The sequence below is a fragment of the Nicotiana sylvestris genome, chromosome 4 (assembly GCF_000393655.2).
Source record: "Nicotiana sylvestris chromosome 4, ASM39365v2, whole genome shotgun sequence".
Classification (NCBI taxonomy): domain Eukaryota; kingdom Viridiplantae; phylum Streptophyta; class Magnoliopsida; order Solanales; family Solanaceae; genus Nicotiana; species Nicotiana sylvestris.
In genome coordinates this window covers 52,766,621-52,791,529 of record NC_091060.1, presented here as the reverse complement: position 1 = coordinate 52,791,529, position 24,909 = coordinate 52,766,621, and the positions used below count along the sequence as shown (strand labels likewise).

The 24,909-nt window shown below is 36.2% G+C and overlaps 1 non-coding gene across 1 annotated transcript; it reads right to left on the bottom strand.

Annotated features, from left to right (window-relative positions):
- Positions 1-24,480: 24,480 nt before the first annotated feature.
- TRNAT-CGU (transfer RNA threonine (anticodon CGU)) lies at positions 24,481-24,552 on the bottom strand. Its single transcript has one exon. It is a non-coding gene; the product is annotated as a tRNA-Thr (tRNA).
- Positions 24,553-24,909: the final 357 nt, after the last annotated feature.

Genomic DNA, 24,909 nt, shown 5'->3' with positions numbered 1-24,909 from the left:
GATGGTCTTTTCATTTCAGGTTGCTAGTCCTAGACGGACCCAACCCCTGTGTTGAGTCCCCTAAGTCAAATGCAACATGATGCAAATAAGCGTTCCTACTAGGGATCCGACATGAAGTCAAGTTATTCTAGGTTCGTAACCTGGGTATTTGTTCTAGACTGTGTACCCGAGCGGACAACTCGAGTCGAGGAGGGGGCTACGTACCGGGGACCCGCGAGATCGTCCGGCTTTGTAACTTGTCCGACCTCTTTCTTATTTCAGGTATTGACACTAACAGAATAGGGAGTCTCGACCAGCGAGCTTCTCCCCGGAGGTAAGAAGAGAAGGGTTTCGGCACAGTTTATATACAGTTCAGATAATATCAAAGCGGTAAAAGACAACATTTAGCACGTTATGCAAAAACATGTAATAAAGATCAGATAATAAAGCCAAATATAACAATTATTCTAAGCTCGAATTCTTGAACCCTGAACCAGTGGTTCTGGGTTCTATCCCCAGCGGAGTCGCCAGAGCTGTCACACCTCCTTTTTGCGCGCCCGCCCCGAAGGGTTAAATGCGCGAGGGGAGTTTTTCCAATTTAAGTGACAATATTCGAAATGGGATTATTTATTTAATTCAGAGTCGCCACTTGGGAAAGGTTTGGTTTTTGGTGTCCCAAGTCACCGGTTTATCTTGAATCCCAAATCGAGGAAATTTTCGACTTTTCCAAATGAAGTCTGCGAACCAGAAATTCTAAGTAAGGAATTCTGTTGACCCGAGGGAAGGTGTTAGGCACCCTCGAATCCCGTGGTTCTAGCACGGTCGCTTAAATTGTTATAATGGCTAAATATCTGATTTAAATACATGTTGTGACTTATGTGCTTTTATTAAGTTTAAACCGCTTTTATTATTATCATTTATTTTTTATAGAATTGCAACGTCGTGAAAATGCATCTCGAACCACGTCACAATCAATGCACCCGTAGTTGTTAACACATTTCGACTCCGTTGAGATTTGAATTTGGGTCACATAAATGCGCACCCGAATTTAAGAATGTATTTTAATTAAGCCGTGCCTAAAGAGTCTAACGCGTTATTATTTTGTAGAAAGCCATGAGATTCACTAAACGGCCTAGCCTGAATTCTAAATATTATGATTAGTTGTTGAGGGCCCCGCAATTTACATTTTTATTTGGCGAGGCTTATCTCATTATTTTTAAAAGGATAAACCTATAGTGACTACATTTCTTATTATTTTTGGTTTCCAGGAATAGAAGAAAGAAAGATGTATGCTAATTGAAGTATATGCTTTGGCCTAAACCGGATTCCTATCAATTTCTAATTACTTATAAAGTGAAAAGACGTCATACCTTACGAAATACTTTGGTTGAACAAATAAGTTATATGTGAGATGGATGGAATGCAATACTTAATCCGAACATTTCTCGAATCAAACTTAGCTAGATTTATTTAGGCTAGATTAAGGAAATTGAACGCTAGGCATTATTACTAATGGGGATTCGAACGTGCTCCTATATATTGCTTAGCGGTCCTGATAAAAGAACTAAAAATAACACAGAACATTATTGTGTAAGGTGGAAATATTCTATCCTATGCATGTCATTAGTTAAACGGGAATCCAGTCGAAAATTCTATACCAATTATCCATACCTTCTATATATTGTACCATTACATCTTGTACTAGCAAACAACTATAAACTAAGATGCAAGAGGATAAAACTTGATTAAGTATTATCTAACTAATCTTTCGCTACTGAATTACGCACTAATCAATTTATACAAAAGAAGTCAATATACCATGAGCATTACAAAACAGACATCTAAATTTCTTCAAACTCCTTTCATTTCATGCTTTCGAACTGTTACAGTTAACACCAAAATGGGACTCGAAATGTGTACCTGAATGCTGAAATGCAAAGAGAAGTGAAGCAGAAGAGTCAGCGGCAGTAGATAGCAGAATAGCAGTAGCAGCAACAAAACAAAACAATTGGGGTAGAACCAAAATCCCAGCTAGACCAAATCCCAGAGTGAAACCACAAACAACCAGCAGACTCAGTCGGATTTAGAAGAAATCATGTATTGGACAGAACAGGTCAAGACCATTGAAATCAAGACAGCAAGAAGAATGCAATTTATAGTTTTGTCTGTCTGTGTTATCAAAACAGAGTTCCTTCCAGTTTTCTACTTTTCAGAACTGCAACCCTCAATCTCCAAAACTGAATTTTCACGTGTATTCTCTCTTTATCTGTCTATGTATATGTATCTATGTCTATCTTAAAGTCTGTATGCCTGACTTATGTGTGTATGTGTATATCTCTCAATGTGTATCACCCTCCCTTTATTATCAGATGGTCTCCTATATGCTCTCTCTTCACCCTCTTCTTTTCTCTGTGTTCACTCTATCTCTGCCCCCTATATGCTCTGTATATCCCTCTAATATCAGGTGTTATCCCCCTTTCCAACTGATGGAAGTCTGTGTCTATTCCTAATCCCCTCTCCCTCTGTGTTCACTAATATCCCATCCCTTCCATGTGTCTTATGTCTTCCCTTTTATAAGCCTTAACATTACCCCTTTTACAGCCTGATAGATTAAAAGAAACCCCTCCCATGTGCCATCTTCTTTTCAGTTCCACTTAGCTATTTAAGTATTAACCCCCATCAACATTCCCTGGCAGACTTATTCTTTAAAAAGGTTTAATACTTCTTTAAACTAAATCAAAGTATGGGCAGCAGAATATATCTGACAGCATATGCTGTCAAACCATTTTTAAATCAAAAGCCCTTTATGCAGGAACCAGGCTGTGCACAAGTGCACCTGTGGTGCATAAATGCACATGCTATGCCAAGTGCACATGCCCTCCAATTCAGAACTTTAAACAAAACATTCCTTTTACATTACTGATTCCAATTAACAACTATAAGTAAACAAACTCAGTTCTTAATTGATTCAAACAAATGCTTAGCAGAAGTAAGTCGATTTGTTATTGCTCGGATAACTGAAACTAATTGACGACATATGTCGACTCGACTATACTAGTTATAACACATACAATCGTAACCAAAAATCAGACATTTAACTGTAACGACACACGATTTGAATTATACTGACTAAGCAAAGTGGTACTCGAGGAGCCAGTTGATCAGTCAACATTTGAAGCTCAATTGTTCGCACAGCACATACATACGCATTATCAGAACAAGTAGGAGAAGAAACTAATCAAACAATAAAGGTTCAGGCAAGGTGGACAGGACACAGTTGGTAAAATTCGAAACAACCATTACACAACAACAATAACAGCCTTTTCAGCAAACACGGATTAACAGAACAAAGAAAAGAGAACAAAACTCACCTTAAATCCCGAAGAATCGAAACCTTGACTCGGACTCGGACAGACCTTTCTTAAGGCTGAACGGACTTTAATCGAAGTGTTTCTCAGATGAGAAACACTTCGATTAAGGTCCATTAGACCTTAATTTCTTTGGCTCGAACGGACATGGACCAGTGACGGGGAACCCTAAGGTTCCAAAAATCAGATCTGGGATTCATGCTTCCCTGATCAGATTGGGACCAAACCAAGCATGGTTTGGTCTCGAGGGGGGTCTAGGGACTGTCTGGTGTGAAGCTGGGGTTAAACGGTGTAGATCGAGTTTTGACTCGAATCTTCAAATGAAGATTCGAGAAGGTGGGATGGTATTCGAGTTAAGTAGTTAACAGATCCATGTTTAGGATGGCCAGGGGATTCTAGGGTGTTAAGGTGAAGGTCACCGGCGTCCATGCCGCCGGTTTTCATGGTGAAGGATACAGGGGCGGCTCTAGGGTTTGATGGGGAAGAAGGTGAAGACGGAAGTTGGGGTATTGGATAGGGGGGCAGGGTAAGGTTACAGGCTTATATAGTCAGTGGGTAGGTGGATCCTGGCCGTTGGATGAGATGCGATGAAGGGCCAGGATCCTTCAGCTCGAAGGAAACGGTGTCGTTTCATCTTTTAGAGGGTTTGGGTCGATCCGGGTGGAAACGGGTCGGGGTCATTAGTGGGTTATGGGGAGGTGATCTTGGCCGTTGATCAATCGGAGATCAACGGCTCAGATCAAACTCAACCATTACGACGTCGTTTGGACGTCCTTGGTGTCAGCTTGGATTGGACCGGGCAGGCCTGGTTTTGGGCTGAATTTGTTTGGGCCAATTTGTTAAAATTGGCCCAAGTCCGAAAAAGGATGGGCTCTTTTTTTTTTATTATTTCCTTTTCTTCTTTATTTAAAAAAACACAAAACTAAGTAAAATCAAATTAAAATTAAATAAACACTTACAATTATTTGCACACACATAAAAATAATTCAAAACATGTAAAAATCAAACAAAACAAAATCACGGGCAAAGACGTCTGTTTATGATTTTCTATTTAACAACCGTGTTACGGTTCAGATTACGCATGACACGTACATTTTTGTATTTTGTTTTAATAAAGTAAAAATGGGCAAAAATCATAAATAATTAACAAAGTGCCATGTAAGAATCCAAAAATTGTACAACGGGATCAATTGTTATTACTTTTTTTTATTTCTTTTGGAGCGATTGTCGCGCGAAACAAAAATCACGTGCTCACATTACTCAATGAGAAGATGAGAAAGAAGCCTGAAAATCAAGGACAAGCTCTCATCACAGAAGGTAGAGGCAGGAGTTATCAAAGGAGTTCGAACAACTATGGTAGATCCGGAGCTCGTGGGAAGTCAAAGAACCGATCCAAATCAAGAGTCAGAAATTGCTACAACTGTAATCAACCAGGTCACTTCAAAAGAGATTGCCCAAATCCAAGGAAGGGCAAAGGTGAAACCAGTGGCCAGAAGAATGACGACAACACAGCCGCCATGGTGCAAAATAATGATAATGTTGTCCTCTTTATAAATGAGGAAGAGGAATGCATGCACCTGTCAGGTCCAGAGTCGGAATGGGTGGTTGACACAGCGGCATCTCACCATGCCACACCGGTAAGAGATCTTTTTTGCAGATATGTAGCAGGTGATTTCGGCACAGTGAAAATGGGTAACACAAGTTACTCAAAGATTGCGGGGATTGGTGACATTTGTATCAAGACAAATGTCGGATGCACATTGGTTCTAAAGGATGTGCGGCATGTACCTGATTTGCGGATGAACTTGATCTCGGGAATTGCTTTAGACCGAGATGGATACGAGAGTTATTTTGCAAATCAAAAGTGGAGACTCACTAAGGGATCATTGGTGATTGCAAAGGGAGTTGCTCGTGGCACGTTGTACAGGACAAATGCAGAAATATGCCAAGGTGAATTGAACGCGGCACAAGATGAGATTTCTGTAGATTTGTGGCACAAAAGAATGGGTCATATGAGCGAGAAGGGATTGCAGATTCTTGCCAAGAAATCACTCATTTCTTATGCCAAAGGTACAACGGTAAAACCTTGTGACTACTGTTTATTTGGTAAGCAGCATAGAGTCTCATTTCAGACATCGTCTGAAAGAAAATTGAATATACTTGATTTAGTATATTCTGATGTTTGCGGCCCAATGGAAATTGAATCAATGGGCGGTAACAAATATTTTGTTACTTTTATTGATGATGCTTCACGAAAATTATGGGTTTATATTTTGAAAACCAAAGATCAGGTGTTTCAAGTTTTCCAGAAGTTTCATGCTCTAGTAGAAAGGGAGACGGGTCGAAAGCTAAAGCGTCTCCGAAGTGACAATGGAGGTGAGTACACTTCAAGGGAATTTGAAGAGTATTGTTCAAGTCATGGGATCAGACATGAAAAGACAGTTCCTGGAACCCCACAGCACAATGGCGTAGCCGAGAGGATGAACCGCACCATTGTGGAGAAGGTGAGAAGCATGCTCAGAATGGCTAAACTGCCTAAGTCATTCTGGGGTGAAGCAGTTCAGACAGCCTGTTACCTGATCAATAGGAGTCCATCAGTTCCGTTGGCGTTTGAAATCCCAGAGAGAGTCTGGACCAACAAGGAGGTGTCCTACTCGCATCTGAAGGTGTTCGGTTGCAGAGCTTTTGCACATGTACCAAAAGAGCAGAGAACAAAGCTGGATGATAAATCTATTCCCTGCATATTTATCGGATATGGAGATGAAGAGTTCGGGTACAGACTGTGGGATCCTGTAAAGAAGAAGGTCATCAGAAGTAGAGATGTAGTCTTCCGAGAAAGTGAAGTTGGAACTGCTGCTGATATGTCAGAAAAGGCGAAGAATGGTATAATTCCTAACTTTGTTACTATTCCTTCTACTTCTAACAATCCCACAAGTGCAGAAAGTACGACCGACGAGGTTGCCGAGCAGGGGGAGCAACCTGGTGAGGTTATTGAGCAGGGGGAGCAACTTGATGAAGGTGTCGAGGAAGTGGAGCACCCCACTCAGGGAGAAGAACAACCTCAACCTCTGAGGAGATCAGAGAGGCCAAGGGTAGAGTCACGCAGGTACCCTTCCACAGAGTATGTCCTCATCAGTGATGAGGGGGAGCCAGAAAGTCTTAAGGAGGTGTTGTCCCATCCAGAAAAGAACCAGTGGATGAAAGCTATGCAAGAAGAGATGGAATCTCTCCAGAAAAATGGCACATACAAGCTGGTTGAACTTCCAAAGGGTAAAAGACCACTCAAATGCAAATGGGTCTTTAAACTCAAGAAAGATGGAGATGGCAAGCTGGTCAGATACAAAGCTCGATTGGTGGTTAAAGGCTTCGAACAGAAGAAAGGTATTGATTTTGACGAAATTTTCTCCCCCGTTGTTAAAATGACTTCTATTCGAACAATTTTGAGCTTAGCAGCTAGCCTAGATCTTGAAGTGGAGCAGTTGGATGTGAAAACTGCATTTCTTCATGGAGATTTGGAAGAGGAGATTTATATGGAGCAACCAGAAGGATTTGAAGTAGCTGGAAAGAAACACATGGTGTGCAAATTGAATAAGAGTCTTTATGGATTGAAGCAGGCACCAAGGCAGTGGTACATGAAGTTTGATTCATTCATGAAAAGTCAAACATACCTAAAGACCTATTCTGATCCATGTGTATACTTCAAAAGATTTTCTGAGAATAACTTTATTATATTGTTGTTGTATGTGGATGACATGTTAATTGTAGGAAAAGACAAGGGGTTGATAGCAAAGTTGAAAGGAGATCTGTCCAAGTCATTTGATATGAAGGACTTGGGCCCAGCACAACAAATTCTAGGGATGAAGATAGTTCGAGAGAGAACAAGTAGAAAGTTGTGGCTATCTCAGGAGAAGTACATTGAACGTGTACTAGAACGCTTCAACATGAAGAATGCTAAGCCAGTCAGCACACCTCTTGCTGGTCATCTAAAGTTGAGCAAAAAGATGTGTCCTACAACAGAGGAGGAGAAAGGGAACATGGCTAGAGTTCCTTATTCTTCAGCAGTCGGAAGCTTGATGTATGCAATGGTATGTACTAGACCTGATATTGCTCACGCAGTTGTTATTGTCAGCAGGTTTCTTGAAAATCCTGGAAAGGAACATTGGGAAGCAGTCAAGTGGATACTCAGGGACCTGAGAGGTTCCATGGGAGATTGTTTGTGCTTTGGAGGATCCGATCCAATCTTGAAGGGCTATACAGATGCTGATATTGCAGGTGACATTGATAACAGAAAATCTACTACTGGATATTTGTTTACATTTTCAGGGGGAGCTATATCATGGCAGTCGAGGTTGCAGAAGTGTGTCGCACTCTCTACAACTGAAGCAGAGTATATTGCTACTACTGAAGCTGGCAAATAGATGGTATGGATCAAACGGTTCCTTCAAGAGCTTGGATTGCACCAGAAGGAGTATGTCGTCTATTGTGACAGTCAAAGTGCAATAGACCTGAGCAAAAACACTATGTATCATGCAAGGACGAAGCATATCGACGTGAGGTATAATTGGATTCGAGAAAGGATAGAAGATGGGTCTATGCAGGTAAAGAAAATCCATACAAGTGAGAATCCTTCGGATATGCTGACTAAAGTGGTACCAAGAGACAAGTTTGAGCTATGCAAAAGAACTTGTCGGCATACACTCAAACTAGAACCTCCGGTGTTACCTCCTTCAGGTGAATGGGACTGGAGGGGGAGATTTGTGGGGTCCAGGTCATATGTGAAAGAAGAAAAACTTCTTCTTTCTTCTTTTTGTCAAGCCAGCCAATTTAGACAAGATTTGGGCGGCTGATTTTTTGCAGTAGTGTTGATATCACTGCATACATCAACATAGGTATTCTGCAGCTATAAATAAGTGCATCTACCTTCATTGTAAGACACACCAACAAAGAGAGAAAGAAAGAGTGAGGTTTCACAGACAAGGTATAAGAAAATAGTCTGTGAGAAAAATAGAGAGTGAGTGATATTGTAGTGAGGTGGGAATATCAAAAGAGAGTTATTTCTTTTAAGTGTTGTAGTGGTTTGGAGTATTTTACTCGGACCTACAGAGTATAAAATTCCTTACTATAGTGATATCAGTTGCTCCTCTCGGGGCCGTGATTTTTTTCCTTATCAAAAGGGTTTTCCACGTAAAAATCTTGGTGTCGTTGTTACTCTTTTATTCTTGTTAATTATCGTATCTTGGTGCTACATTCTTATTTTGTTTTTATTACCGTGAATATTATTTTTGTAGGGGGTTTATTCCCAACAAGAGTTTTCTATTTTGATTGTAATGGACAAAATGATGGTAATTTTGGTGAATATATATATATATATATATGTGTGTGTGTGTGTGTGTATGTGTGTGCGTGTGTGTGTGTGAAATGAGAGGATAAAGGAGGCGCTGGTGAGTAAAAAAGTGCGAGAGGCTAGTAAAAACATAAGGGTTTAATAAATTTTTAAGTGTAGGACAAGTGACATCTTGTGGTACTAATAAGTGAAATTAAGGTCTAAATCAGCTGCTACCAAATATTGTTTGTTACTCAAAAGTAGGGGTGTTCGTCGGTCGGTACGGTGTGGTACGGTATTTAGACATTTCGGTTCGGTATATTTGGTATTCGGTTTCTTAAAATTCTATACACCGTACCTAATTAAATTCGGTATGGTTCTATTTTTCTCCTTTTGGTTTCGGTTTATTCGGTTCGGTAACTTCGGTTTGAACAATAACTAGTGCATTGGGCCATACACTCTAATATTCTCAATTAAAGTACTCAAAAATACAAAACTGAAAATGTTTGTTGACAAAAAATTTGTCCAAAAAACTAGCAAATAACGACCCAAATAGAGAAAATTATACATAAAAGAATATTTGATCATTAGAAATGTCTTGTTACTTGTTTAGAGTTAATTGATGAACTTTGAGAATAAAAGAAAGTAAAATTTTATATTTTTTATATTTATGTTATAATTAATAATATGTGTTTTGTGTAATATAATATATATTTCGGTACAACATCGATATTTCAATATTTTATCTTAAAATACCAAATATCATACCTAATACCAATTTTTTTAAAAACTTAAACCAAATACCAAAATATCGTATACCAAATATCAAAATTTTCGATTTCAATACGATAATTCGGTATTTACCAAATTATATCCGACTCTACTCAAAGAGCAAATGTAGGCCAATTTTCTAACAAAAATAGGGTTGACCCAAATTTGAAACGGCATAGTACAAAAAAAGGTTCATTTTGCAAAATATTAAAACAATTCTGAACCCTTTTCTCTTAAAATTTTAAAGTACCTTACTAGGTGGAGCTATGGAAGCACGTGGTCCCCAAGTTGTGGATATAGTATCGTTCAGCATGATAAATATTTACAGTAATTGATTTTGGTGGGACCCATAGGCTTGTTGCATTTTAAAAAGACATTCAGCTACCTGTACGGTGGCTATGCACGTGGCAGGCCCTAGGCTTACGCTACGTGTCACTTCGAGGTTTTTGTTTTTGTAGTAATTAATTTCCCATGTTGAATATTTAGCATGAACCATTAGAGCCCATTTGGACATAAGAATTGTTTTTCGAAAAATTTTCATTTTTTTTCCGAAATCAGGTTTGGCCATAAAATTTTCAATTTTCACTTCAAGATAAATTTTAAAATTTGAAAAACTCCAAAAAACTGTTTTTCAAAATTTTCATTCAAATCACTCACAAAACTTCAAAAAACAACGTAAAATTATATTCATGAACAAACACAACTATAATTTTCAAATAGCATTTTCATTTGATTTTTTTTTTTTTTTACTTTTTTTAGAATTTTACAATCCTTATGTCCAAACGCCCACTAAGTAGGCGTTTGAATATAAAAGTTATAATTTTTGGAAAAAATAGTATTTGGAGTTAAGTTGAAAAATGATATTTGGAATTTGATTGTTGTTATTTTATTATGCATTTTTATGGTATTAATATATCGACTTCTATTGCTTTTTTGAGCCGAGGGTCTCCTGTAAACAGTCGCTCTATCCTTCGGGGTAGGGGTAAGGTCTGCGTACATATTACCCTCCACATACCCCACTTGTGAGATTATACTGGGTCGTTGTTGTTTGTTTGTTTGGATATGTATTTCATTTAGAAAAATACTGCAGTTTTATGAGTTGGAAAAAGAATTTTTCTGAAAATTTTATGAACAAACACATTTTAAATTAGGAAAAACAATTTATGGACAAACGGCCTTTAGTTTCTTACTTGTTTTTTTTTCCAATATCCGTTTCTCTCTTTTTTGTTCTTTTATTAGAACTAGTAAATGATACGCGCGTTGCGCGTGTATCTTATTTAAATGATTAAAAGCTTTTTAAAAATTATATAAATATTTTATTTAAAATTATATTTATGTTATAAAAGTAAAATATGAGTTTTGAAAATGAAGAACATTGATTCTATATAACCAATTCAATATGGGGGGAAACGGCCACATAAAAGTCCTCATTCATGGTCATTATATTGAAAAAAATAATTCATTCAATATACAAAAACTAAGCTATACTAATTTATTATGATTAAATGATAAACTAAAGTAAAATTATGTATTAATTAACTTTAATTCAGTAATAGTAAAAAATAAAGACATGTATTTGTATATAATATGTGGTGTAATATTATAAAGCATATAATTTTTATGCTTAATTACCAAATTTATATAGATAGCTACGAAAATAAAGTTCTTGTGTATATATAAATGAAACCATTTGCGTATTATATTTATGTTTATATATTCTATTTGTATTATATTAAGTTATTAGTATTGTAAAGGACCTTGTGTATTATTTCTTTTAGAGTTCTAGAATAATATGAAATAGTATTAGTTTAAAACAATAGGGATCCTTTCCTATTTGAGGTAAAATTTCAATTGGATTTAAACTCCTAAATATTAGGGCAATTCAATAAGGAAAAACTTAATAACCAAAATTTAGTAGATTTTAAAGTTTTAAATATTAGAAAAATAACTTAAATTATTATTTTGTTTAATGTGATATATGTTTTAAAGGGTGAAAGAACAAACGATATTTTTTTAAAAGTGTTCGTGCTTTAATATAGTATATAGATAGATATTGATATCTAGCTAAATTACGATTTTATCTTTTGGAATGCATATTGCACGTGTAGCGGGTACAATTTCTTTTTATAAAATTAATAAATATTATCAACATATTTGAATTATAAACTAATAAAGAAATAATAATGATAATGATCGACGTTATTTAGTGGCTCGGTGGGTTCAAAGCATAAAAGGAATCTTGTTATGCTATACAGTAATTAAATAAAAAATATTTTCTTTTTCTTTTCCTCTTTCGATACTTTTCTCTTATTCTCCAAATTTCTCCTCATATATTTTCATAGTTTTATTGAACCAAATGAATTATGTAAGTCATGTGCTGGCTTTCAAAAGTTTTTCTAGTGTACGGTAGACAAAGAAACAACTCCTTTTTTTAATGTTAGCATCATAAATATTGTCTAAATATTTTTATTGCAGGCAATTCTAAAATACTGTGCATAACCTTCAGTAGAAAGTTTACCTAATATATGACAAACAAAATAATTAACGAAATAAGTGCGATAAAATATAGCGCATAATTATTGTCTAAAATACGACTCCAAAAATGTAGAAAAGAAGCAATTTTAATTATTATGGTCACCCTTTTTGTACTAATATACTTGAAGTCGATCAATCTATCCTAAATTTGCTATAAGTTTCGAGGACCTTTTTTGGTCTATCTTGAATGTTACATTTGCTATAAGTTTCGAATATTGACTTCAATAATAGAACTGAGTACTCTTAGAACTGAAAGGAATGCAGGCAAAATTATTTTCTAATTTTCTGCCTAATTTTCTAAGATAAAGTAATAATCTAATTTTAATTCTTTTTAAAACAAGCAACTTGAATTGGTATAGCAATTATAAATATTATTAATTATACAACAAAGGAAATAAATAAACTAATATTTAAGTGATAAGACTTAGATAGAATGTCTAACCGATTTTCTTTGATGAATTGCAATTTTTCAATAACCTGTAATAAATTTGTAAATTACGTGAGATGTGAAATTAGCCAAGTCAAAAACATGAAACAAAAACTATATAATAAAAAATTGTCGATGCAACAATAAAAATAAATTATTGATACAATACTAAAAACTGGTGCATGCAAACGTGCTTGCAAAATACGAAGTAGCAAAAGATGTTAATATTAATAAAAGAAACAACACCTGAAATCGCGATGTTGGAATAGGGCGAACTTTGATGATTAAATTGTGACATTGTAGCTTCTTTTATAGAAGTATTATGGTACACAATTTGACACATGAAAAGAATTATATAAAGTAAATTTGTGTGTAGGTGAAAGAGACAAGAAGATTTACCAAATAATAAAAACTTCTACCAAAATATTTCCTTGTGTCGTCCAGCAAGTCAAATTCTTTAAACACTTTCCTTGTGTGCAACGGAACCACAATAATGGTTCCATTTTACCCGTGCAATAAACTTTCCTTGTGTAATTTTACAATAAACTTTCCTTATGCAACAGTAGAAATTTTTTATTACCAAATAATTAAGGTAACATTACTCATTTAATACTCCAAAGAGTAAAGGAATTTTGTTATTTAATGAGAGTGAAAGTTTAGGAAATTTTTTTTGTTAAGTATCCTTGGGTAAGAAACATGACAAAATTTAATGAGAGTGAAAGTTTATGAATTTTTTTTTGTTAAGTTTCCTTGGGTAAGAAACGTGACAAAATTTAACCAATTAATTAAGGCAAAGTTTAATAACAAATAATTGAAGAAATATTTACCAAAAAATCCGAAAACTAAATTAATTAAGTGAATATTTTTAAATATTTATGAAATACTTAAAATTACTATATTGTCCTATGGGAACTCTATGTTTTAAAGGGTAAAAAAGGCGAACGACATTTCGCTAAGGGTCTTCGTGCTTTTAATATAATATAGATTAACCAACAACCAACATAGTTACAATAAACGGAGAAGTGTCAAAAATATCCCTCTATTATGCGAAAAGGATCATATATATCGTCCATTATACTTTCTATCTATCAAAGTCCCCGATGTTATAAAATTGGTACAAAAATATCCTTCCTCCGTTAGGACCTCCACCATATCCAATATCATCCCACATGACCTAACATTTTGCTGAGGTAAGCGCTACGTGACAATGCCACTTCACCGCCCCAACCCTATTTACCCTCCTCCTACCCCCCCCCCCCCACCCCCTTCCAATTCTTCCTTCACCACCACCTTCTCTTCCACCCAACTACCATAATCACTATCACTAATGAAAAGTAGAACTTCTTGTATCCTTCATTCTACTGTCCATAAAACCCAACAACGAGATGAAATTTTTCTCCTTTAATAAACTGAATAACAAATATAGAAGAACGACAAGAGTAGAATTACACTAATTTGTTAGCTTAAATTCTCATCATTCTCTCTTCTACATCTTGCTTCATCAGTCATCATCCTCTCTTCTCTTTCTTGCTTCATCAGTAATTTGGTAAAAAGGGTTCTCCATCACTGTGATGAAACTTTGGTATTCAAACCTTATAGATATGAAAACTTCTAAACTATTATCAGTGATGAACTGGTTTATTTTCTCAATAGTATTGAGTCACTCGTTGAAGAGTTCAAATTAAAAGAGGCCAAAATGCTTTTTCATTTTAACCAATTCCCGAGCATCGACTCCTGAGAAGGTAAAAGAGTTATGTTGAGGAAGAATTTTGACCGTACATTTAACTCTCTCAAAGAATTTTTCTATAAATTGTGACATCTGTTGACAAAATTACTTGTTTGATTAATTATGACATCACTCCCTCAAACGACATGGACATCATCCCACTTGTTTTATTGATTATGAGAGTGGGTGGTAGTGCTTATATTAGTTGGGTAATGTTGATGATGGTGGTTGGGTGAAGGAAGGTGGTGGTGAAGGAAGAAGTAGCGGAGCGGGAGGAGGGTAAATGGGGTTGGGGCAGTGAAGTGGCATTTCCATGTGGTGCTTACCTCAGCAAAATGTTAGGCCACGTGGGATGATATTGAACATGGTGGAAGTCCTAACATGGTGGAACATGAGGGAGGACATTTTTATACCAATTTTATTACGTCGGGGACTTTTATGGACAGATAGTATATATGATCCTTTTTGCATAGTAGAGGAATATTTTTGACCCTTCTCTGTATAATAAAACTAGGAGTATACTCATACAATCTCACTTAAAAAACTAGATTAATTTTTAGATTTTCTTGTCAAGCAATGAGCAACTAAATTTGCTTATTTCCTAACCTAAATCAGAGAAATATTAGGATTTATCCTGAACAAGAGATAATAATCCTCTAAAAGCACTTCAAACATTGTAAAATCTTGTTTGTGGAGTTATAAGAAAGCATAATTTTCTGGACATCACATTCAGTTATCCTCGCGGGCCATTAAAATATTGATTCAACTAGACGAGAGCAAAATACAAGCTCATAATTTCAATATACCTAGCATTGAAACAACCTCAAGAATCCGAAGAAGCTGCATCTACAAACCCACATCCATTTCTCTCTTTGTAACTTTTTTCGTTTTCTTTTAAAAAAGTTTGATTAATTTGATATCACACTATTTCTTCCTGCTTTTCGTGCCTTAAATGTTATTTATCCATATAATTTGATTTTCTGGATTACAATTCTAAGTGCATTCACAATACAAATAGAGTGAAGAAGTTCTTTTATGAATTTATAATCGAAAAATCTGCTGCCTTCATTTTTCAACTTTATAGATAGACCTTCGAGTAATATTGATTGGCTATGAAAGAAACACTAACTAGGACCAATTTTTTTCTTTTATTTTGCTTTTTTTTTTTTTATTTCTCCAAATTTGTTGTCGAATATATTTTTTAAATCAAAAGATACAACACTTGAATTAATTGAAAGCTCAATAAGCCTCCTCACAAAAATAAATTAAAACTCAATAAGTATTGTAGCAAATCCATCAACATTGTTAAAGATTAAAGTAACAATTCATAAACAATGAAGAATAAGGTTTCATAGACAATCAAGGTGTAAAGGATAATCCTACATCGACTCTACTCCAATATTTTAGGATTCTTGTAGCCAAAGGACTTGTATATCTCTAGGCATAGGAGTCTTATACTGGAAACTCACTGTATATATTGGGGTTGTATAGTCACGTTTAAGTATGAGAATAAAAGAACATTTCATGGTATCGGAGCCCTAAGAGGTTTAACAACCCAAAATTGTCTTTACAGAAAAGAAGAAGACGGTGACTAGTATGGGGGATACAACCAATTCCTCGTCCGCCTCTCAGTCTCCCATATCTAACTCTATGCCTTCCCTAAATCTGACACATCAGTTATCGGTAAAGCTCACGTCCACAAACTTTCTGTTATGGAAAACACAGTTTATGCCGATGGTGTGCTGTTGTGGACTCAACCATCACATTGATGATAGTGAACCAGTTCCTGAACCTCTTTTAGAGGACAGTAAACCAAACCCAGCATATAAAGTGTGGGTGAGAGAAGACCAACTTGTATTAAGTTGGATTGTTGCATCAGTTTCAGAGGGTATTTTACCTCAATTAGTTAGAGCGCAGAGCGCTCGTGCAGCTTGGGATAAGCTTGTTGTTGCATATGCTTCAGGATCGAAGCCTTAAATTCGTGAACTCAAGATGCAGTTGCATACTTTGCGTTGTGACAATGCGAGCATTGAATCTTATATACAGAGGGCAAAAGGAATTACGGATAGACTAGCTGTGCTACAACATCCGATTTCCAATGATGATTTGGTTGAATTTGTTCTTGCTGGACTAGGTCCTGTTTATCGTCCTTTTACTAGATCACTAGAATCGAGTCAAGAAGATATTACTTTTGATGCTTTATGTGGCCTTCTCCTGAATGAAGAGCGACAATTAAAAAGAGATGAGACCATTACTGTCATTGCACCACAACCCACTTCACTAAAAGTTCCTTTTCTAGCACTCGAGGACGTGGTAGAGGACGAGAAGGGCGTGGTCGTGGACGCTCCTCCAACCAAGGGTTCACCCAGCAGAACTCTTATCATAGTTCTCTAGCATCTAACCAGTTGCCAAAGGCACAACCACAAGTTTTAGAATTTTTAGGGATTATTTGCCATAATTGTGAAGGTAAAGGTCACATTGCACGTGTATGCCCATCACCTAAAGCCAATAGTGGCAGCATGATGAATGGTCGACTTATTTCCAATTTTGCTAGTTCTCCAAACCCACCTACCCAAACTTGGTTGATAGATAGTGGCACCACACATCATATCACTGTAGACTTTGATAATCTAGGTATCTACTCTGAATACCAAGGTCCTGAAGAAGTGACACTAGGTAATGACTCCAAATTACCCATCTCTCATGTTGGTAAAAGTTCCGTTATTGTCTCCAATAATAAATTCAATATTGATAATATTTTACATATTCCCATTGCTACTCACAATCTATTATCAATTAGCTCTTTTGCCAAGTCTAATAATGTGTCTGTTGAATTATTTCCTAACTATTTTTTGATTAAGGACTTGGCAACGAGGGAAATACGATACACGGGGTTCATGAGTGAAGGCTTATATTCACTTCCAGTGTTGAAATCATTATCACCAGTTTCATGTGCAGCTTCCCTTGGAGTTTGACATGCTCGTCTTGCTCATGCATCCTATCCTACGGTTCGTCATGCTTTACCAGCCACTGCTCTCACATCATCAATGCATAAAAACACTAGTATATGTTCTACATGTGCTGTTAGTAAGAGCCATAAAATTCGTTTTAGTGAGTCTAGTTTTCAGGCCACAGGGCCTTTAGATTTGATATGTTCGGATGTTTGGGGCCCTGCTCCAGTAGTTTCACAGGATGGTTATCGTTATCATGTCATCTTTTTTGATCATTTTAGCAAATATACTTGGATTTATTTCCTTCGTTTTAAATCTGAAGTACTTTCAGTTTTTCGTCAATTTCGTACCATTGTTGAGAAGTATTTTGGTCGCCCTATTAGATGTTTCCAAGCCGATTGGGGAGGTGAATTTCAAGCCTTAACGAATTATTTGCATGATAATGGAATTGTCCAATATTCCTCTTGTCCTTATACACCTGAACAAAATGATTGTGCCGAAAGAAAGCATAGGCATATTGTTGAAACCGGCCGTGCACTTTTGCACCATGCCAATGTTCCCTATTATTTGTGGACAAATGCATTTGAAACTGCTGTTTATACTATTAATCGATTGCCAACTCCCCGTTTAAAGAATCAATCACCATATCGTATTTTGTTTTATATGGATCCGGGTTATTCTCTGTTGCGTATTTTTGGTTGCTTATGCTTTCCTTGGCTTCGTCCTTATACAAAGGATAAACTTTCACCTCAATCTCACCCTTGCATCTTTTTGGGGTATAGTAAATTGCACAAAGGTTACAAATGCCTTGACCTGGTTTCCTCCAAAGTTTATGTTTCTCGTCATGTAATTTTTGATGAATCTACATTTCCCTTTGCTTTGTAGGATGGTGTGCTGCCTAAATCCTCAACCAAGGAAACATCTCCTTCACTTATCGTTAATCTTCCTTATCAACAGACCCCATCAACCCTTACTTCATTACAAGCAAACCCGCACCAAACCCAAAATCCCTTGCCTCTGCCTTCTGTCACGCAATTAGCACCTATGCCACCTGATAGTGTTGTTCATGGACAAAGTACTAGTACGACCTCTTCATCTCCACTGGGTGTCCTCTGTGTGAAGACTCATCCTCTTATAATATGTATGATACATCAGATACTCCATCTAGACCTGAAAACTCCATTGTTCCACCCACGCATGGAATGGTTACAAGAGCACAAACAGGCTCCTTGAAACCAAAGCGACCCTTTTCCTTGTTGGCAACTACATTATTCTCACCTGAGCCCTCTTGCTATTCACAGGCTGCTAGGGATGTTAATTGGCGTCGAGCTATGTCGGAGGAGTATAATGCTTTCATTCAAAATGTCACATGGCAACTAGTTCCTCTTTCACCATCCCAAAATGTGATTGGTTGCAAGTGGGTGCATAAAACAAAGTTGAAGGCAGATGGATCTTTGGATCTTTATAAAGCACGACTTGTGGCTAAGGGTTATCATCAACATTCGGGAGTAGATTTTATTGATACATTCAGCCCAATTATCAAGCCTGCAACCATTCGGTTATTGCTATCGCTAGCTGTCACAAATCAGTGGCATACCACCCAGCTGGATATCTCCAATGCATTTCTTCATGGTCATCTCGACGAGATAGTTTATATGTCCCAGCCCCCGGATTCGTTGATCCTACTCGACTAGACCATGTATATCTTCTCAAATGCTCTCTTTTTGGGTTGAAACAGGCTCCCCGAATGTGGAATATATGCCTCAATGATTCATTACTCTCACTGGGATTTTTGGGATCCAAAACTGATAGCTCCTTGTTTTTTAAACCTACTGGTGACAAGAACTATTTTGTTTGGTTAATGTTGATGATATTTTAGTAGTAGGTTCAGATACAACTCTTGTAAAATCACTTGTAACTAAACTCCAGCAACAGTATGCAGTTCGTGATTTAGGGACACCTTCGTACTTCTTGGGTATCGAAGCACATTGGACGAGTGCTGGGTTGCATTTGACGCAAAAAAAATACATGGATGATCTCCTGAAACATGTTCATATGGACTCCTACAATATTGTTTCCACCCCAGTTTGTCCATCCATAAAACTCTCTTCCACTGAAAGATTTCAATTCACTGATCCCACCCTTTATCGAAGCGTTGTGGGTGCCTTGCAGTACTTGACCTTTACTCATCCTGATTTAGCATTTGCCGTGAACAAGGTCTCTCAATTCATGCACTGCCCTATGAACACTTACTGGACTACTGTTAAACGCATCCTACGCTATATTAAGACAACCCCGTCTCATGGGTTGTTCTTTGCTAAAGGCACATCCAGTTTATTACATGGCTATACTGATTCAGATTAGGGAGGCGACATAAATGATCATAAATCAACTACTGGGTTTGCTATTCTTTTGGGTTCTCATCTTATTTCATGGGCTTCGCGTAAGCAGCGAGCAGTGTCACACTCTAGTACTGAGGCAGAGTATGGAGCTCTAGCTACTGCCACCTCAGAAATCACTTGGATTGAGCATATTCTTCGAGAGATTGGATGATTTTCTTCCTCTGTTCCCACTTTTGTGGTGTGACAACCTCAGCGCGATGTACTTAACAGCCAATCCCATCTTTCACTCTCGAACAAAACATATGGAAATTGATTTCTATTTTGTTCGTGATAGAGTTCGAGCGAAGGATTTATGTGTTCGTTATGTCAGCTCTCATGATCAACTTGCTGATGTATTGACAAAGCCATTATCGAAGAACAAGTTTTTGCAGTTGCGGACTAAGTTGGTAGTGGTTTCAACCCCTACTCAACTTGAGGGGGAGTGTAAATGATAATCCTACATCGACTCTACTCCTATATTTTAGGATTCTTGTAGCCAAAGGACTTGTATATCTCTAGGCATAGGAGTCTTATACATCTGAGAACTCACTGTATATATTGGGGTTGTATAGTCACGTTTAAGTATGAGAATAAAAGAACTTTTCACAAGGATTGTGGTGAGATATAAAATTCTTTTACTTTTAACTAAAGTATTTTCTTTTAATTTATGTTATACATATGACGTTACTTGGAAAAGGTGGGAGTGGCCCATGTGGAGGATAAGATGCGGGAGGCGAGGTTGAGATGGTTCGGGCACGTTAAGAGGAGAAGTATAGAAGCCCCTGTTAGAAGGTGCGAGGGGTTAGCCCCGATGGGCAGTATGAGGGGTAGAGATAGGCCTAAGAAGTCTTAGGAAGAGGTTATTAGGCGGGACATGGCGCAACTGGAGCTGACTGAGGACAAACCCTAGACATGAAGGTGTGAAGGTCAAAGATTAGGGTAGAAGGTTCGTAGGTAGTCGAACGTTTCTCTTTGTATTACTCAGTCCGCATTAGTGTTGGTATGATATCTTTTATTCATAGATGGTTATTACTACCTAGAGTTTGACTGCATTCTTGTTGAAATTATCTTTTTTTTTTCATCTGTTGTTATTCGTACTTGTTGTAATTATCTTTTCTTTTTTAGTCGTTCTCTAGCCAAGGGTCTATCGGAAATAACCTCTCTATCCTTCCAAAGTAGGGGTAATTAAGGTTGTGTATATCTAACTCTCCCCATGACCCACTTGTAAAAAATTACCGAATTTCATGTTATTATACTGGGCTTGTTATCTTACCCTCCCCAAATCTCACCAGTAATTTAGGAAAGCAAAATTAATAAATGCATCAAATGAAAAAGAAAAAAATGTTATAGATAGAGCGTGTGAGTGGGAGGTGTAAGGATGGGCAGAATTACTGAAGGGAAAAGGACATAAAGTGAGAGATATTGAGATCTTCTTAGGATGATATATGCTAGGACACGTCACTGATTTTGACAAAGGCTGTTCCTAAAAGATTCTCCGACACACAAAATTTGAAGCCACGTGTAAGGTAAGCTCAAAGCTAATAAAAGACAGTAGGTTCTGCTGTTGTCTTGATGGTGACTTATCCTCAATTCGTGGCCATTTTGCCTTAACTCTAAAAAAGCATGAGTTTAGTTTAGTAGGTAACCAAAAGAAACAAAGAATAGATCTAACGGACCTGATAAATAGCCAATCTGAAAACACTTTATTTCTTCTTGATTTGGAAAAAAGAGGATTTTGACCATCAGTATTTATAAAATATGAACTTCATTGTTTAAATAATATTTCAAGTGAAATAATTCTTCAATTTATTTTTTTAAAGTGGAAGTTCTTGTTAAAAATATCATATTTGGACTTTCAAATATTCTTTTCCAACATTGGCTTTAAATACTCTTATTTGGAACCGTAATAAAATATTGTTCAAACGACTATTATATGACATGACGCTAGTTAGAAAAAACAAACTGCTCATAGTGAAAAAGAGGTGTCACATGTCACGACAGAAAAAAGAACCAGAATTTCATGACTTTGAATCTTAACTTAGTAAATTACTATGCTCAGTTGCATCTTAATTCTCTATTTTTTTCTTTAATTATTACTCACTCTGGTCCACTTTAATTAATTTAATAAGGTGAACAATTTAGTGCTAAAAGATGAATTCTTTAATATGTGTAAAAATACTCAAAAAATCAATTAAAGTGGACCGAAGGGAGTAAGTAATAAAAGCACAGAGATATGACTCAAATTAATAGCCTATTCGACCAAACTTCTAAAATCAGCTTATTTTGAAAAATACATTTTTTCCTCAAAAGTGTTTTTCAAAAAAGTTTGATGCAAAGTAGTTCGTGTTTGACCAATTAATTTAAAAAGCATTTTTGAACTCAATTAGTGTTTGACAAAATTTTTAAAAAATGTTTCTAAGTGTATCTTTCTCAAAAGTGCTTTTCAAAAAAATATTTTTGGGAAGAAACTATTTTTGTTTTGCTTCTACTCATAAATACTTATTTTCTTCTAAAAGTTTGGGTAAACATTTTAACTTTGAAAATAAATACTTTTCGCAAATAAAAAAGAAATACTTTTTGGGCAAATTTTTTTTGACCAAACGTGCTATAAGTTCTCGATTAATCCGCTCCAGTTACAAATCCCATATATTGCTCAATTCTCACCTCGAAGCTCAACGGTTTAACCATTTTTCCAGAGAATTAATTGTTGAACTGATTTGACATTACTTATGAAATTGAAATACTTAATATATCTCTTACTTTGAAATATTGATCTATTGTTTCTTTGTTGCATCGTGCACATATAAAAGATGGATTTGGACCTTAGCTTGAAGGATGCTGAATTATAAGTATGGCTGAGTCATGCGGGAATTATAATTTATGGGATTCGAATTAATCTCTAATACAGCTGTTAGATTAGTCCTTCAATATGTACATAATAATAGAGAAACATTAGTAGTAGTTTGGGTCGAGGAGGCAATTAGGCTTATTGGGCTATATATGCTTTGAATATACTCTACTGGCTATGGGGTGTGCGTGTGTATATAACTATATATATACAACAACAATAACAACAACAACAACCCAGTAAAAACACACAAGTGGAATCTGAAGAGGGTAGAGTGTACGCAGACCTTATTCCTATCCCAGAGGGATAAAGATGTTGTTTTCGAAAGACCCTAGAAGAAGAAAATAAACAATAGACAATAGGCAATAGATCAGTGACAACAACAGAAGTAAAAAAAATAGTATCAGCATCGTAGAAACCGGAAAATAAATGTAAAAGCAATTATAACAATAACTAGTAACAACGCCATAGAAAATAGTGTGGAAACTACATAAACCACTAACAACCCACAACGAAACATTATCAGCGCAGCCCGCCCCGGAACAATATATAAAAATGCTTGACTCTCTCCTAACCTACAACCCTAATACTTCACCTAGCTCTACACTTTTCTATCAAAAGTCATGTCCTTGGAGATCTGAAGTCGCGCCCTGTCTTGCCTGATCACCCTGATCACCTCACCCCAATACTTCTTAGGTCGCCCTCTACCTCTCCTCGTATGCTATATATATATATATATAGATTGATGAGGTGGTGTAATTCTAGTCAGACACGTACATTTGGACGAATAAAGAAGTGACATGTGGAACTGAAGACAAGTAAGATGTGAGTCAACAAATAGTTGATACCGGTTGCAAACATGTGACTGGTGCTAGATGAATCCCGAGGACAAAGTAGCCGATGACAAAGAATCAAAATATTGACATATGATAGCGTTCAATGAGCAGCCGTTATAAAGAATATCTGCATTTATAGTCAATCGTTATGCAGCCATCAATGAGAGTTTTATTTTCATTCAAGAGGAGCTTGATTTGGGGATCTTGTCTCCCTAAATAAAGCTATAAATAGGAGAATTAACATATATTGTAGGCACAAAAACATTCTGTATACAAAAGTTATATTCTGCTCTCAAACTATAAAATTATTTGCTTTCTTTTATTTTTAAGATTGTTCATACTACTGCTTTCGGAGAAGCTTATCATATTAACAGGCTTGTATTTTTTAAGTTACTTTTACATTCTTGATTTCGTTCTTGTTTATTTCATATTTTTGGATCAAATTAATTTACATGTCTATAAATCACATTACAAATCCAATTGTACCGTTTTACGGGTAAACAATATCTCATTAGCCTCAAAGTATATATATTAATCCCGATCGAATTCATTGTTTATTTATTCTAGCAAGTATACATAGACTATACATTAATTATACACATATTATATATAAAGTATACATATGTCATACATCCTCCGCCATACTTAGTTTTAGTTTAAGCAGTTGGTGCTAATAGTAAAAGGAAGTTTTCCAACAGGCGCCTCTTAGCTTTTACCTTGGGAATATAATTAAGTTCCGGTGGTAACCTCGGACCTCCTCCATTGTGCTCACTGCTCACTACTACGTTACAAGGATTCGCGTACGGTACGTTCATGTGCAAGTAGTCGCTAGCATACTCAAAATTTTCACTAGGTGATATATATATTTTAGGACCTTACTTTCTGTCCAGAATTGATACTCTATTTACTTTGTTTTGTTTTCCAGCAGTTCCGGCCTATTATATGTATGTATACACATGTTTTAGAAAGAAAAACTTACATATATACATTAAAAAAAAGAAAAAGAAATTGGAAGTGCTGTTTGATAAATGCAAAATCAGTGAACATACTGACTAAGGTGAAAAATAAGCAACACAAGCACAATTTTTTTATATGTCTAATTAATAATGACTTCAAGAAACTCTTTGATAGAGAAGGGCCTTTAAAATTGATCAGCTCACTATGGATGCTCAAAATTCATCTACCATGGAAGCAAAGTCAAAATAGAAAAACCTTAGATCTAAAAAAAAATAACCCATCAAGGAATTGCTCTTTGATCACCTTTACTTACAACATAATGAATTTGTGATTGTAAGTAGATTAACCCCATCTCTATAGAAAAGGAATTTATCAAGAAGCCCCCAGCGAGGATGGAACTCGCGACCTTTCGCTTACGAAGCAAGCGCAATACCACTATGCTATGGAGGCACTAGAATAACACTATCTTCTTTGGTTATATGTTGAACATGTTTACCTAGTTCAACTAAGTAGGAACAAGGATTTATAGTGGTAATTCTATACAGTATTTGAAACTTTATTATCCTCTCTATTCAAGTTTCAATTTAATTACATCCTATATACAAATTTACCAATTATATACATTTAGGAATTAAATAAGTATCCCTTTATATTAGGAAACAATTATTTCTCATCCTTATTCTCTCTCCCTCATGCTCTCTCTCTCTCTCACAATCCCTAATTTCAGTAATGTAGAGCAAATGAAAAGAGAGCAGCAATTCCACCATCGACAACCGTTAAAGCTTTTTGAAACTTTGAATTCGAATT